Source organism: Oreochromis niloticus, linkage group LG3 (genome assembly GCF_001858045.2).
Source record: "Oreochromis niloticus isolate F11D_XX linkage group LG3, O_niloticus_UMD_NMBU, whole genome shotgun sequence".
NCBI classification, from domain to species: Eukaryota; Metazoa; Chordata; class Actinopteri; order Cichliformes; family Cichlidae; genus Oreochromis; species Oreochromis niloticus.
The window spans coordinates 27,148,239-27,162,004 of NC_031967.2; the positions used below are offsets into that span (position 1 = coordinate 27,148,239).

A 13,766-nucleotide genomic window follows, 5' to 3' on the forward strand; every position below is an offset into this window, starting at 1 on the left:
TATCCTGGTCAAAAATGACTCAAAGACACCTGTCATATGTAGTGAAGGGAAGGGTGAGGACCCAGAATGCAGAAAAGCAGGTGTAGATTGTGATAAACAAAGCAAGATTGGTTTATTTAGACTGACAACCCAAAATAACCCATATCCAGGACAAGGAGTGCAACAGGAAGTATGCTGACACACTGTTCAAGGACAAAGGAGGACTCAAATAAATAATCAGGCAGGTGATTAAGGGAAGTGGAGACAATGGGACCTAAATAATAAGTAACAAGACAAAAGAAGCAAAACTCAATACAACATACATGGGACATGAGCTCGCCTAAATAAAACAGGAAGCAACAGGACACAAAGACCAGGACGAAAAAACACTAACTTCACACAGACAACAGAGACAAACAGACATGACTGACTTCACAAGCAGACACAAAAGCATGAAACACAGGCAAGAGATAAAGGAAGAGGGAAGTGAAATAACTAGATAACGATAATAATTATAATGAATAGAGGGAAGACTAAGATGAATAGAACACAAGAGGGAAATAACTGAGACAAGAGACCAAGAAGTAGAAACATGAAAAATTAAACCCCCCAAAAATGGAAATACTAAACTCCACCTATAAGAAATATAACAGAAGTTCCAGAAAGATAGATGAAATGAAACATTAGAAATTTTAAACATACCAAGAATCAGCAAATAATATTTAAACAAATACTAGTCCAGAGACACTGGATTAAATGACCATGAAAATCCTATGCTAAGGTAATGCCATTCAGGGTAAATATCTGTTTTTTAGGTCCTACTACAAGAACCAGTACAAGTACAAAATTTGAGGTCAAGACATATGCCCACTACATTACCTAACTAATTTCTATTATAATCAAATAGTTTGAAAAGAACCCTCAGTCGCTGATAGATAAGATTCAAATAACTGCAACTCAATTTCTTTAAACCAAAGGCTATTATAGTCTTTGTTGTTAAAAAAAAAAAAAAAAAAAAAAAAAAAAGATCAGTAGTACCGAGTGATGCACTGAGGTGTAGGAAGATGCACATACATCAGTCCACTGCTATAGACCATACGATCAGGGGTGTCATTTATTTGTGACATTTCTGCGCTTTTATGATGCACACTAAATCTTGACTGAAACTCTTCAGATAAACCAGTCCTCTGCAGATGGTTACTTTGCTGTTCTAAAACTTTTTTCTTCAAAAATCTTTTTAGAAATATGCTCACAGTTATCCAATTCAGGATCAGGGTTGGGCTGTAGCCCTTTCTAGAAAAAACAAACTACACAATGTGGTTGAACATTATTGATGAGATAATGCCTTCTGTGAAGGTTCATCTGAAGGAGCCACCCCTAATTTCAAAACAAAACCAATATTAATGAATGATCAGAGCACAGGGGGTTTTAAGGAAATACTGTTAAATGCTGTGCTTGAATGGATGTCAATATATTAAAAAACAAAACAAAACACAAGCTCATTGTATCTGAACTGAGCATTGAATGTGACAAAAGAAATCTGATCTAAACTCAGAGAAATGGTCAGGTGGGCAGTAGAGAGTTTATAAAACTGGCTAATAGCCAGTCTCCTAAAATGAATCAAAACTCTGTCTGTGTCTTTCATAAGCTAGAGTGAACTACAGTGAAAGTATGAGTCAGGTTGCTGATTTATTTAAACTGACACATTGTTACTATTCTATCCAGGTTTCTTTAAGGTGGAATAATTCTATATTTATTCAGCATTTTACTACATTTAACAGTGACTGAGAGGAAGGAGACATGCAAAAAAACTGGAATAAGATGACTTGTCTATTATAAATTTCATAATAAGAAAGTGATTCATCTCTTCAGGAAGTGCACCCACACAATGTCCTGGACTGAAAGGATGAACTTTTTTCTCAGAAAATGCACTGACCTTTCTTTAGAGGACAACTCTATAATATTTAATATTGAAAACTGTTCTGAAAAATAGTGTACATTACATATAGTGTACATTTTCCACCGTACATTTCCCCCACTTTACGGTAAATATCACATCAACACCCTAAGTTGAACACATGTTATGGTTGTTTTATGCTTGTCATTATACAAATATCCTAAAAGTTAGTGTTAATCTCAGCACAACACATTTTGGAATTGAAACCCTCGAGCATTATTCTCTCTCTTTTTTTTTTGTATAACCACTTTGCAAAAATCTTCTTGAACAAATTCTACTTTGCTGCCTCAAATCCACAAAGCGCACTTAACCATTTTAAATTGCCTTCAAGGTTTTGTTCTGGTACATCAGCTTTTTACCAATAAAAAATGCATACCTAAAAGAATCAAGAGTTAACTATATTGTTGGGGTCGACTCAATGATTGGTAGGAACTATTTCTACTGATCTTAAACGGAGTCATATGTGGAGCTATTTCAGCTCCACAATCAGTCAAGATGCAGTTTGTGACACATATAGCAAAACCACAAGCCTTGTCAAACACAAACAAAAGTAAATCATAACACAGAATATGATGATGAGTTTATGATAAGGAGGAGATAGACAGGTGCTGCTAGCACGAGACAGACGTCGCTTGCCAGGTGCTTTGGTGCTGCAAGCACTATCCAGGTACATTTGTGAGTTTCAAATGATTGCTGGTAGGTTGCATAACAACAGCAGTGGCTGCAGTGACCCCAGAAATGTTCGCAAAAGTAATGGACAAATTTGACTATTGTATTGACAGATTCTGTGGGTCCAGAGGGGGGCAGATTGAACACTTGTGAACAATGTCAATGTGAACATTGTAGGTTTTGTACGTAAAACTTTATATTCTGCCAGATATTTTAAAATTTCAAGCCACTGTGTCCATTTGTTAAAAAAAATATGACCCTTTGAAGTCAAATGGTTCTTTCTGATACCCCCTGTAGTGTAAGGAAGCATTTTAGCTAATGGTAACTATGTTAGCTAATAACCTATCTATTAACATTCAGTCAAGGTGCCAGTACTGTTTTTGGGGTGTGTTTGTCTCAGTATTGGGTGTAAAGCAGTACAGGTAATTCATCACTGAATGGTCACTTGTAACCACAGTGCTGTCTCTCATGAACATCAGTAGATTACACATGACATAAAACCATGATCATCCTGTCTACATTCAAGATGATTTGCCAATGTTCCTGGGAAATCCCCTTAAAATATATCAAGTTGGTCCCAAGCATTACAGTATCAATCTGCAACTATTTTACATTATTCAGGTGAATTATATGTATAAAACAAACTTCAGACCAATTGATTACAAGTTGGTGGGGAATCAACAAGGTTGTATTCCCAAAAGTTCCACATTATTGAGCATTTTGTTCCTCTTGTTGCAATAGTGCTCACCAGTAAAATCACATCTGGCTGGTAATCTATTGATAAATATACTGCTTAAAAATTAAAAGAACACTTTGAAAACAACACAAACATTATGGTGGATATCCTCCCCTCCTGTTATTAAGGATTGTCACCAAAGTGCTTGCTCATAGGGGGTCATATGATTGTTGGGTTTTTCTCTGTATCTATTATTGTCAATCTCCTGTACAATATAAAGCGCCTTGAGGCGACTGTTGTTGTGATTTAGAGCTGTATAAATAAAATTACATTGAATTATATTGAGTTGGTAAATTGCCATGAATAAAAGGATGGCACACTGTTTGATGGAAATGAAAATGATAAATTTACAGAGGGCTGAATTCAAAGAAAGCCCCTGCCCCCCAAAAAAGTAAAAAAAACAACAACAACAGCAACAAAAACTTGTGCAGCACACAGGTTTATTTGCCCGAATGTCATTGCAGATTCCCAAAGTTGATCAAGATTTGCATGGCCCCACGTGGTTGTATGCATGCCTGACAATAAGGAGATGACGAATGATGTCCTTTGACATTTTCTCCTAGATCAACAAGTGTATAGGTTTTAAGGAGTTCACTGAGTGCAACCAGAGTGAAAGTTCTTGTGGATGCTAGGCTGAGTTTGAAGCCTCTATAACGCTCTGAACCACAGAGCTCTATGATAAGGAAAATGCATGTAAATTTCGTGTAAAAAATGTGTAAACAATGCCCTTGGTTATCACACACTGTGCAAGGTGAACCTTAAGTGTCTTTGACTTACTCAGCTGCATTGTGACTAAGGAGAGAGGCACCTTCTTGAAGCAGATTGTGCATCTGATAACTTGATTTTTTTTAAAAGCTACGCTTTGCCTCAAAGCACAGTGCCTACCACCATTACACATATAAATATAAATATAGCCCATGTTGATATTGTCTGTATTGTCTGTTTGTCTATTCTGTTTAGTACATTGAGAGGAAAGAAGAAAATGAAAATAGCTGATTCTGATTCTACAACCTGATCAAACAACTGGATTATCTGGGGCTAATGCTCCATATAATGTACTTAAGCAGCTTGATAATCGGAAACAACTGTAGGCATCTCTGTGTGTGCTCCCTAACTTTTTTAAAAATGCCAGTGACTATTCACTGTGTATGGCGGCAACAACAATAAGCCTCTGGGACGACCTTTAGATCCATGAAAGCAAGACATGAAGACTCATCTTCAGGCTTTATTAGTTTTAGCAGTGATTTATATAATTTAATTATAGATCAAAAAGTTAAAATAAAAATTAGAAGAAACTAATACTGGAAAAGAGAGTCAAGAAGAACAGTGCAGTTTTCATCGTAGAACACTGGACCAGCTCTTTACCTTCTCGAGGTAATTTTTGAGGATGCATGCATGTGTTTTGTAGACTTTGGTATTCGACCATGAGTGTCGTGTGGAAGGTGCTTCGGGTTTAAAGGTGTCTGGCCTGCTGCTATGGGTCATTTGATCCTTATACAACCATTGTAGGAGCTTGGTCTGCTTAGCCAGGAATACGTTGAACTCGTTCCTGGTGGGTGTTGGAATCTGCCAGGGCTGCCCTTTGCCCTTTGTCAAAGATAAATCTGTTTGGTCTCTGTACATGTATGTGTGTGTGTATCCTATCCAGCTCGAGAGTGTCCTTCCGCCAGTAAGGTGAAAGTAAACAGTCCTCCAGCCCCAAAGGTGATAAATCTGTATATCTGTGTCTGTGTACATGTATGTGTGTGTGTGTGTGTGTGTATCTTGTCCAGCTCGAGAGTGTCCTTCCGCCAGTTAAGTGAAAGTAAACAGTCCTTCAGCCCACGCAGCTGACCTTGAAGACAGTCAAAACACAGTCTTGTAATCCAGGAGAATTTTGTTGTTCCAGACCGCTTTTGGCCTTGAAGCCTTACAGCTGGCGATGGGTGCCTGTCTTGTGCTTCCTGTTTTAATTTGATGGTCTTGTGTCCTGTGTTCAGTGTTTTGAGTTTTGCTTCCCTCTTGTCTCATTATGTCAGATTAGTCCCAGCTGTGTTTCTCTCCTATTTCCCATTCCCTCATTACTCCCTTGTATATTTCAGTCCTGTGTTTCCCCTGTCCTTTGTCACGTCGTACATGCTCTCTGCTGTGTGTTTCCCTCGTGCTCCTGTCTAATTCCTAGTTCTTGGTTCCAGGTTTGTTTTCTTGTTGTCTAAGTTGAGTTGCTAGTTTCTTGTTCGTAGTTTGGTTTGTTGTATTCAATGTAAGAGTTTTTCTCCAGCAATAAAGCTGCCGTTTTGAGTTTATTCCTTCGTGTACGAGTCCCGTGTTTGGGTCTTCATCCTGCCTGCCACACAGCCAAACATGACAACAACTGAATATTTCTTCCTCTTTGCTAGTGACTCCTGTGGAATGGATCTTAATTTGAGGTATAATAAAGGCATTCCACATTTTAAACGTACATGGAGAGTTCACATATGTACATGGAATTCAAGAACTACGTCCAAAATGTGGATGCTTTAACTTGAAGTGATGCAAAAGGTTGCATCTACTTGAAACAGTTTTGGGGCACCCTTTACAACTCCACATTACACTTTTTCACTACCTCACCCTGTAACATACATAAAACTATATTAGACAAATTACAGCTTCAATCAGCAATTCAGATATAATTTAAAACAGACTTTAAATAGGACTAATACCAAATAACAAATGCATACTTCATGCTTTATATTGCACATAGTGGCTTGTTTAGAATTTGAATGTTTATTAATATTTATCCAAGTCAAAATTTTTAATTATAATTTAACTAGAAAATTTTATAGTTTGATATCCATTTGGAACATTTGAAATAATACTGGAGATATACTTCAAGATAGAAAAGATAAAAAACAAGAAAAAGAAAAGGAAGAGAGATTTGAGGCGTTGGCACAAAAGAAAAGAAACCACCTGAGAAAACTTTATACCCTGTGTGTATACAGTATAGGTATGATGGGGTAACTGAAAGAAAAACTGTATTTTGAATAGGTGGCATAACCTCTGCACACCCAGAGAAGACTTAACACATCCAAACTTCAGAGTGGGGAAAGTTTTTGAGAAAGGTGGAAGATTATAGCAACTTACATTGACAGTGCAATACAGTGAGTGATAGTGTGTGATATATTAGTTAGACAGTAATGTATTAATAGCAAAGCCAGATAGATAACTTTGGATAGAAAATTCCTGTAAGAAAGCCAATCACATTTCCAAACCCTAAATTAAAAGTATGTGTATGATTTGCGCTAGGCAGATTGCCTACTGAATAATACATATTCCATGATGTACTATTTGAGGAATAATCATCCTTTGATTTTAGAAGATGCAGAGGGACAAAATGTTCCCACTGTACAAAGGACTGCTGTTTGGCCGCTAAATGTAGGTATGCATTGTTTGAAAGATTAATCACACTGCAAAAACTCAAAATCTTACCAAGTATATTTGTCTTATTTCTAGTCAAAATATCTAATCACACTTAAAATAAGACAAAATCAGCTACAGAGTAACATTTCAGTGAGATATAGGAACTTGTTTTTAGACATTGCATCTTAGATATCTTGTTAAGTGAAAAAATCTTAAAATCATATTGTTTTGAGTCATAACTCACACGAAACAAGCTTTTTTGGCATTTCATAAATGTTTTAAGTTGCTGTGTTATTTGTAAAAGATGAATCATCTTGTTTCAAGAAATAGACCTAACTTGAATTAGGACATCAAATCTGCTTTATTGAGAACTGCAGGTAAATAACATTGCATTATACTGAGTCTTAGTATCTTGAGTACAGTGTGGTTATTTTTCTTACATATCAATCAGACCGTGTCAACGTGACATTGAAAATCATGAAAAAAAGCCATGCTTGCATGGCTTTGGCCTCTCGTCCATCATTGCAAGCACTCTTGGATGTCTTTTCACCAATGGTATATAATGAAAACAATGGTCCTTAATGGCAATAACTCTGGAGTCTCCACACTTCATGTAACATACTGTTTGTTTTGTGACAACAATCTCTGGTTCAACTGGTTTTAACAGTTCTTTGATGGTCTTGTCCTGCAAATGGGTGGAAGCAATCTGAGTGAAAGGGTCAACAAACTGGTCAAATACCCCCACTGCATCACTCTTTAGTTGACCCAGGTCCCCAGAATGTCTTTCAATCATGTCACTCATTTGTTGTTTTAGGTGCTACAATAATACGGCCTGATATTGCTGGACTCCACTCACGATGTGGTTAACAGCTCTCTGGGGAGGAGGAAAAAAAGGATAATCCTTAATTACAGAATTCATATGAAAACACAGTTGACATGCAAACTCACAGAGACACACTTTTTGATAATGGAACCCTTCAATTACATAATGTTAGTGGGATGCAATGATCAAAATAAGTTATTTCCTCAAAAAAATTTTTTTGTAAATAATAATATTGCCTTCGGCAGGTTTAAGACCTTGTTTTCACTTGATTATAATGCATTTTGAGGAATCGGTTCACAGGTGGAAAATGCAAATTGAAAGTTTAAATTGCATATATTCTGTTGTCTGTATTCTTAGCTCATGCTAAGGAAATATAGTGGATAGGCAGATTTTTGATGCAACATACATGTCTATTTCCATGTATAGTGGGGGAGTGAGATCTGAGTGGTCACTCATGAATTACATGGAGACACGTTCTAATGGTATGTGTTTCACTCACATACCTAAAGCTGTCCATTTATGATCAGATCATTCAGGATGCCAGGTCTGAACAGTGCCCAAGGTATTTAGCAGTTTAAGCATATTGCTTTTAAGTTCTCTTACAATGAAATACAATTTCGTGGAAAATTAATGGCATAAATTACCCATGTCAGTCGATGGGTTTCCTTGGCTTGAAGAAGAAATGCAGTTGCATGTTTATAAATGTCAAGATTCATGTGACCCCTCTCTCTTCTTGAAATCCACTCTGAAACAGAATGACAACAAACATATCTATTAAAACAGAAATAAATAGTTGCATTCGTAGGTAGCAACCACCAAACAATATTGCATTCATTAGCTGGATAAGCTAGATTCATGCCCATAAGGTACAAGGTAGATGTATTTTTACTGATTGGTGTCTTTAATTTGACCTTGTAAAATTACAATTAAAATGACAAAAAAAAAAAAAAAAAAACAGTACTTGAAAATAAATCAATAAGACTAGCAAAGCACACGGAGAGTGCACACCTTCGCCAAGCACCTCAGATTGAGTCTTAATGTGTTACAAATCCTTCAGAAAGATAACATTAAATATTGAAATACCATACAAATACTGGAAAAAGGGGGTATTGTACTGAATCAACATGTTTTCTGCCCATCTTCATGGGCAATTATTTTCAGTTGGAAATGTGAAGGCACACAGAACAAACAAAAATAAGCAGTTTCCGTTTTCATGCCACTGTTTGAGGTGATATCTAAAAAAAAATCACAAAGTTATGTGTTAGTTATGCCTATGTAATGTAAATAACTATAACGTTTTATTAATGCAGAATCACAGCCATCATCATCTACAGGTCCACCATTAGCACCATCAGAGCTACAAAAATTGGACCTAAATCAAGTTGTTTTTCTAGTTCGTATTTAAAAAAAACTTATCTACCTTCATGTCTTGACATATTTTAAAATTAACATTTAATAGAAAACTAATATTAGATACATCAGATGCCCAGACTGCACTGGTCAATCGTGTTTCCAATGAACTGTAACACTTTCTGTTCCAAGGAGGATGAGGTCAGTCTACTTTGGCCTTGGGGGGGATTAAACTCCTGATTCCCACTTTCCAGCCTGCACATCTGACCCTCTTTACTCCATCATTTGCTGTACTTGTGGACCAGCTCCAGCGCTCAGTCTTTGGCAGATTTTCATTGTACACCAAGCAGTAATCCAGCTCCTGTATGGCTCTTAGGCCCTTTTGAGTGCTTTCTATGCTGTCTTCTTTGCTCATTTTCTTTCTCTTGCAGCTGAAGAGACCTTCAAACTTCATCTACTTTAACCAAGGAAACTCAACCAAATACTCACCCTGTGGATCTAGTTACCTACTCAAGCTTCTATGGATTGGTTTCAGCCCCTAAAACCTCACCTGTGGCTCCCAACTCAGCTTTGTTCTTCACCTGTCCCAAGTAAGCATCTGTAGCAGAATTCAAATTAACTCGTCTCCGCTCTCCCAGGGTTGCATTCCTGAGTTACCAGAGATTTCTTTCAGTATTCATCCTCTTTAACATTTGCTTTGAAAAACTTCCCTGTGTGACAATGAACTGTGTGAACTTTGAGCTGTTGTCTCTTGGGCCATATGGGCTCTATAGACCTGGTGAGAATAGCACCATTAGAACAGGGCACACTGATCAGTTAGCATAAACACACTGCTGGGAGAACAGCAACAGCTGACACACCAGTACTTAGATCAAATGTTAAACATGATCTAGTAACCCCATGCTAAACCGTTTCCTCTCCCGACAGCTCTCTCTGGCCAGAAGCAGCTGAGAGACTCATTCTTGCTACTCCTGCTTTTTCCCTGGAGACATCTACAACAATCATGTTCTGTGATGCCACCTCATCTTCTCTGGACTTATTCACAGTGAAGTTAGGTCATATGGGTGGATTTATGCTCCAATTCTTTCTTGTAAGAGAATACTCACCATGGTCTTTCCCTGATGATCCCTCAAAAGTCTCTTACCTGATTGGTCTCTTCCAAGGTAAATCCCTGTTTTCGGTTGAAGCTTTTTCTTATGTATAAGTGACACTCCTGGAGTAATTTAAATAATTACTGGAGGAATTTAGGAAGATATTTGATCACCCTAAGGGTAGAAGATGCTGCTAAGCAGCTGCTCAATATCGAGCAGTGGAAAAGGAGTGTAGGAGAATTCTGAGATTTTAGAGAGTCAAAAGAGTCAAAAGTTTTGCAGGGACTATTCCTCTATAATATGGAACAAACTGAAGATGAGCTAGGTTCTTGTGATGAACATGCATCTTTTAAAACTCTAGTTTCATGAGAATACCTAAATGGCTCCATGGGCTGAACAGAGAAGGGAACTATAAATCCTGCAAACAACTCATCATGCCCACAAGACCTCTGCCTATGCCTGTAATGTATCAGACTTCAACGGACAGATCCTAATCTCCATCACTCTCTAGGTTGAAACGATCTCAAGGAATCACAGTGGGCACTGGGTTTTCTTCATATTCACCACACCTAATGCTCTACTAATTGTAGAATATTGATGGTTTAAAAAAATACTCTCACTAGCTTGTCAGAGAAGCTAATGAGTTTATAAGCCAAAAGTTTAACTCCGTTTGCCTCTCATCCTGATTACTATCCACTATTCCTAATCAGAGATTGGCAGTAATGCATTACTTGTAACGCGTCACTGTAATCCGATTACTTTTTTCAAGTAACGAGTAATGTAAGGGATTACCATTGCAAAAACGGTAATTAGATTACCGTTACTTTCCCGTAGGAACGCTGCGTTACTGCGTTACTAAAACCGTGAGTTTTTTGCAAGAATGTCTCATGACAGTGACGTAAGCGAGTGCAACGTTCGTGACAACAGCTGTCTGCAGATCAACAATGGATAATATATCAAGTACGGGAGAGAGTATGAGCGTGCAGCGTTTAAAGCGTGGAAGTACTGACCTTACTTTGAGTTTGATTCCATAAAAAGTGGCAAAAACATTAGTGTCCATTGTGCGTGGGAAGAAAACTTCTTTTTACAGCAAACCCCCCCCCCAAACTTCCGAGCAAGCACCGAGTGCGCTACCACGTAATGGGAAATTCACAGAGAAACTCGCGGAGTCTTCAACTGACCACTGCAGCACACCCGCACCAGGGGAAACCTCCACCTAACCCACTCCTGCTTTATAGGTGAAAATAGAGCAACAGGACCGCTGAGTCTTTGGCTTTATTTATTTTCTCCTGTGTTTTATTTGCATCTATTTGAAAGAGTGAGTGTAAACACAAAAAAAAATATTTTATTTTATGTGCTGGAATGTGCAGAAAATAGTTTTAAATGTTAAAGAAATTTCTTCCAATCAGAGAATGTTGCATATAATTTAATTTTTGCTTGATGCATAAAGTTAAAAGATTAAAACTAATAAAACAAGTTTTAAAAAGAGACTTTTCCATTTGATTACATTTTGTATGATGGATTATGCAGAAAAAGTAGAATTGGGCTTAAAGATCTATCGCTTTATCACCTATTCAGGTTGTAAATTGTGTTTTAAAAAGTAACTAAGTATTTAATTACTTTTGAAAATAAGTAATCAGTAAAGTAATGGGATTACTTTTTGGGGGAAGTAATCAGTAATTAGTTACTCATTACTTTTTGTAATGAGTAACTTGACCAACACTGTTCCTAATGCATGCTCCACACACAAAACCTCCTAGTTATACTCACCAGATCTGTCCTTTGTTCCTGAACTGGCATTAGGAGTACCATGATTTTCAGCAAATGTTCAGTACAGGAAAGGCTCTCTCCCTACCAGCTCACCATTTATACAACTGTGCCATTGATCTACGTACCATTTGAGTTCCCCAATTAGGAGTCACTTACCACTGGAATTACACATTCATCTTCTTCCTGGGCGGGTGCTGTTTTTTTCTTTGTTGATTAAAAAACATACAATACAGTCCAACCCTGCATAGATTAGGCAAGAGTAAACTAAATGTTTACACAAAGCAAGATCTTCATAATGCCTACCATCTGGTCATTGGTCTGCTTTTGCGAAAGATAGAAATGAAACACCATATTCAATAAACCCCTTGGCCACTTACTTGGTAATGCCATTTGGTTTGGTCCAGTAAATTTACAAATCTTAGTTGTTGACTTATTGGGAGATTTCCTTAACCTCTTTTTTTTGTTTCCCTAGACAATATCTTGATTTTCTCTAAAGACCTCGAAGAATGTAATTGCAACATCTACAAGGTGTTACAGCATTTAATTCATAAAGGTCTTTATATAAAAGCTGAGAAATATATTGTCCCTCTGTGGCTTTCTTGTGCTACGTCTTCAAGGGGGGGCAGGTAAAGATGGACCCAGAAAAGACAAGGGAGTTGCTAAATGGTCAACTTCTACCACATGCACTCGACAGAATGTTATGCAATTATAGCCAGGTGGCCAAGTGCCCTTGTTACCCTTACAAACCTCATCTCTTCCAAGATATGTTATGTTGGATACACAGAAACCAAGGAAGTTTTCAAGAAGCTGAAACTACAATTTGTGTCAGCGTCAATCCTAGTGCAAAGTAAAATGCAAAGTACAGTTGATTTTCATCTGATGTCTCACATCTGCTGAGGGAAATTTTCAATACTGGACCCTCATAGGTTACAAAATATTAAGCCTGATGCCCTCCCTTGCCAGTTTTCTGCTGAGAGTGAAATACAAGAACCTGAAACAATTCTGTCCTTCATCTACCTACACGTTTGGCATCTTGCCCTTGGAGGTCAGAAACTCTCTTTGGCAGACCCTATAGGATGACCGAGGCAACCCACCCCTGAGCTGCTAGTACAGTATGTCCCCTCTTAATACTGCTCACCTGTACTTCACTGGGCCCATACAGCCATGTTTACCTGTCACACTGGGATGAGTGGAACCAGCTCTTTTTCAAAACCTTATTTCTGGTGACCATAATTACAGGACTACTTAAGGATACTTAAGGAAATCCGAGACTATGTAGCTACTTTTTACATGTGTTCCAGAATTAACAATCCGGTCTTTAAGGCTGATGTCAATAGCCATGTCTGGGCCCAAACTCCGCTGCAGGTTCCAAAGTCAAACAATCACTGCGGCATCACTGAGAGTTAAAAACCATCTAAATTCTTTCATCTTTAATAAAATAATCAGAGTGCTGCTTTACCAGGTGTAACAATTAGGTTTAACATTGAGGCATCCATGAAAACAGAATTCACTAATTTTAATGGATTTAGAAGTTAGCAGGAAATTAGCTTGCTAGTTTCCATCTAAATATGATATACCATGTTCAGACTTAGGGATTTCTGAAAAAAATATAATGTACAGCTCTGCTATCACTTCTGACATAAATGAAAACAGGAAAGTAAACAGCAGTGAAGTTTGTAGGGTTACTGAAGATTGGCTAGCTGGTATATAATGATGTGCTACATGATCACTATGTAGCAGCTATGTTAGCATAACATAAACAGTGAAGCTGGAGGATGAATGCTAACTTTTTTCCATTCGATAAAGTTAACGTGAGGGTTCCCGATGGTTAGGGGCAAATGCAATTGCATGGCAGGATGCTGTAAACCGGCCAAACGTCAGTCAGGAGAACCACAGAGATAATCCACCCACAATTCAAGGTTAGTCATGATAAGTTTTTAAAAACTGAACTTTAAAATGATTAGCGATAATAAAAATAGAGAGAGGAGACAGTGATCACTGACTGTTTTTAGG

At 37.6% G+C, this 13,766-nt stretch overlaps 1 long non-coding RNA gene across 2 annotated transcripts; it reads right to left on the reverse strand.

Annotated features, from left to right (window-relative positions):
- Positions 1 to 6,789: 6,789 nt before the first annotated feature.
- Positions 6,790 to 8,266, reverse strand: LOC106098996 (uncharacterized). Of its 2 annotated transcripts, XR_003219159.1 has the most exons (3): positions 8,187 to 8,266; positions 7,173 to 7,593; positions 6,790 to 7,051 (listed from the first exon to the last, which is right to left on the reverse strand). It is a non-coding gene; the product is annotated as an uncharacterized LOC106098996 (long non-coding RNA). The 2 variants fall into 2 exon arrangements; XR_001225303.3 differs by lacking the exon at positions 6,790 to 7,051 and having other exon boundaries at positions 7,062 to 7,593.
- Positions 8,267 to 13,766: the final 5,500 nt, after the last annotated feature.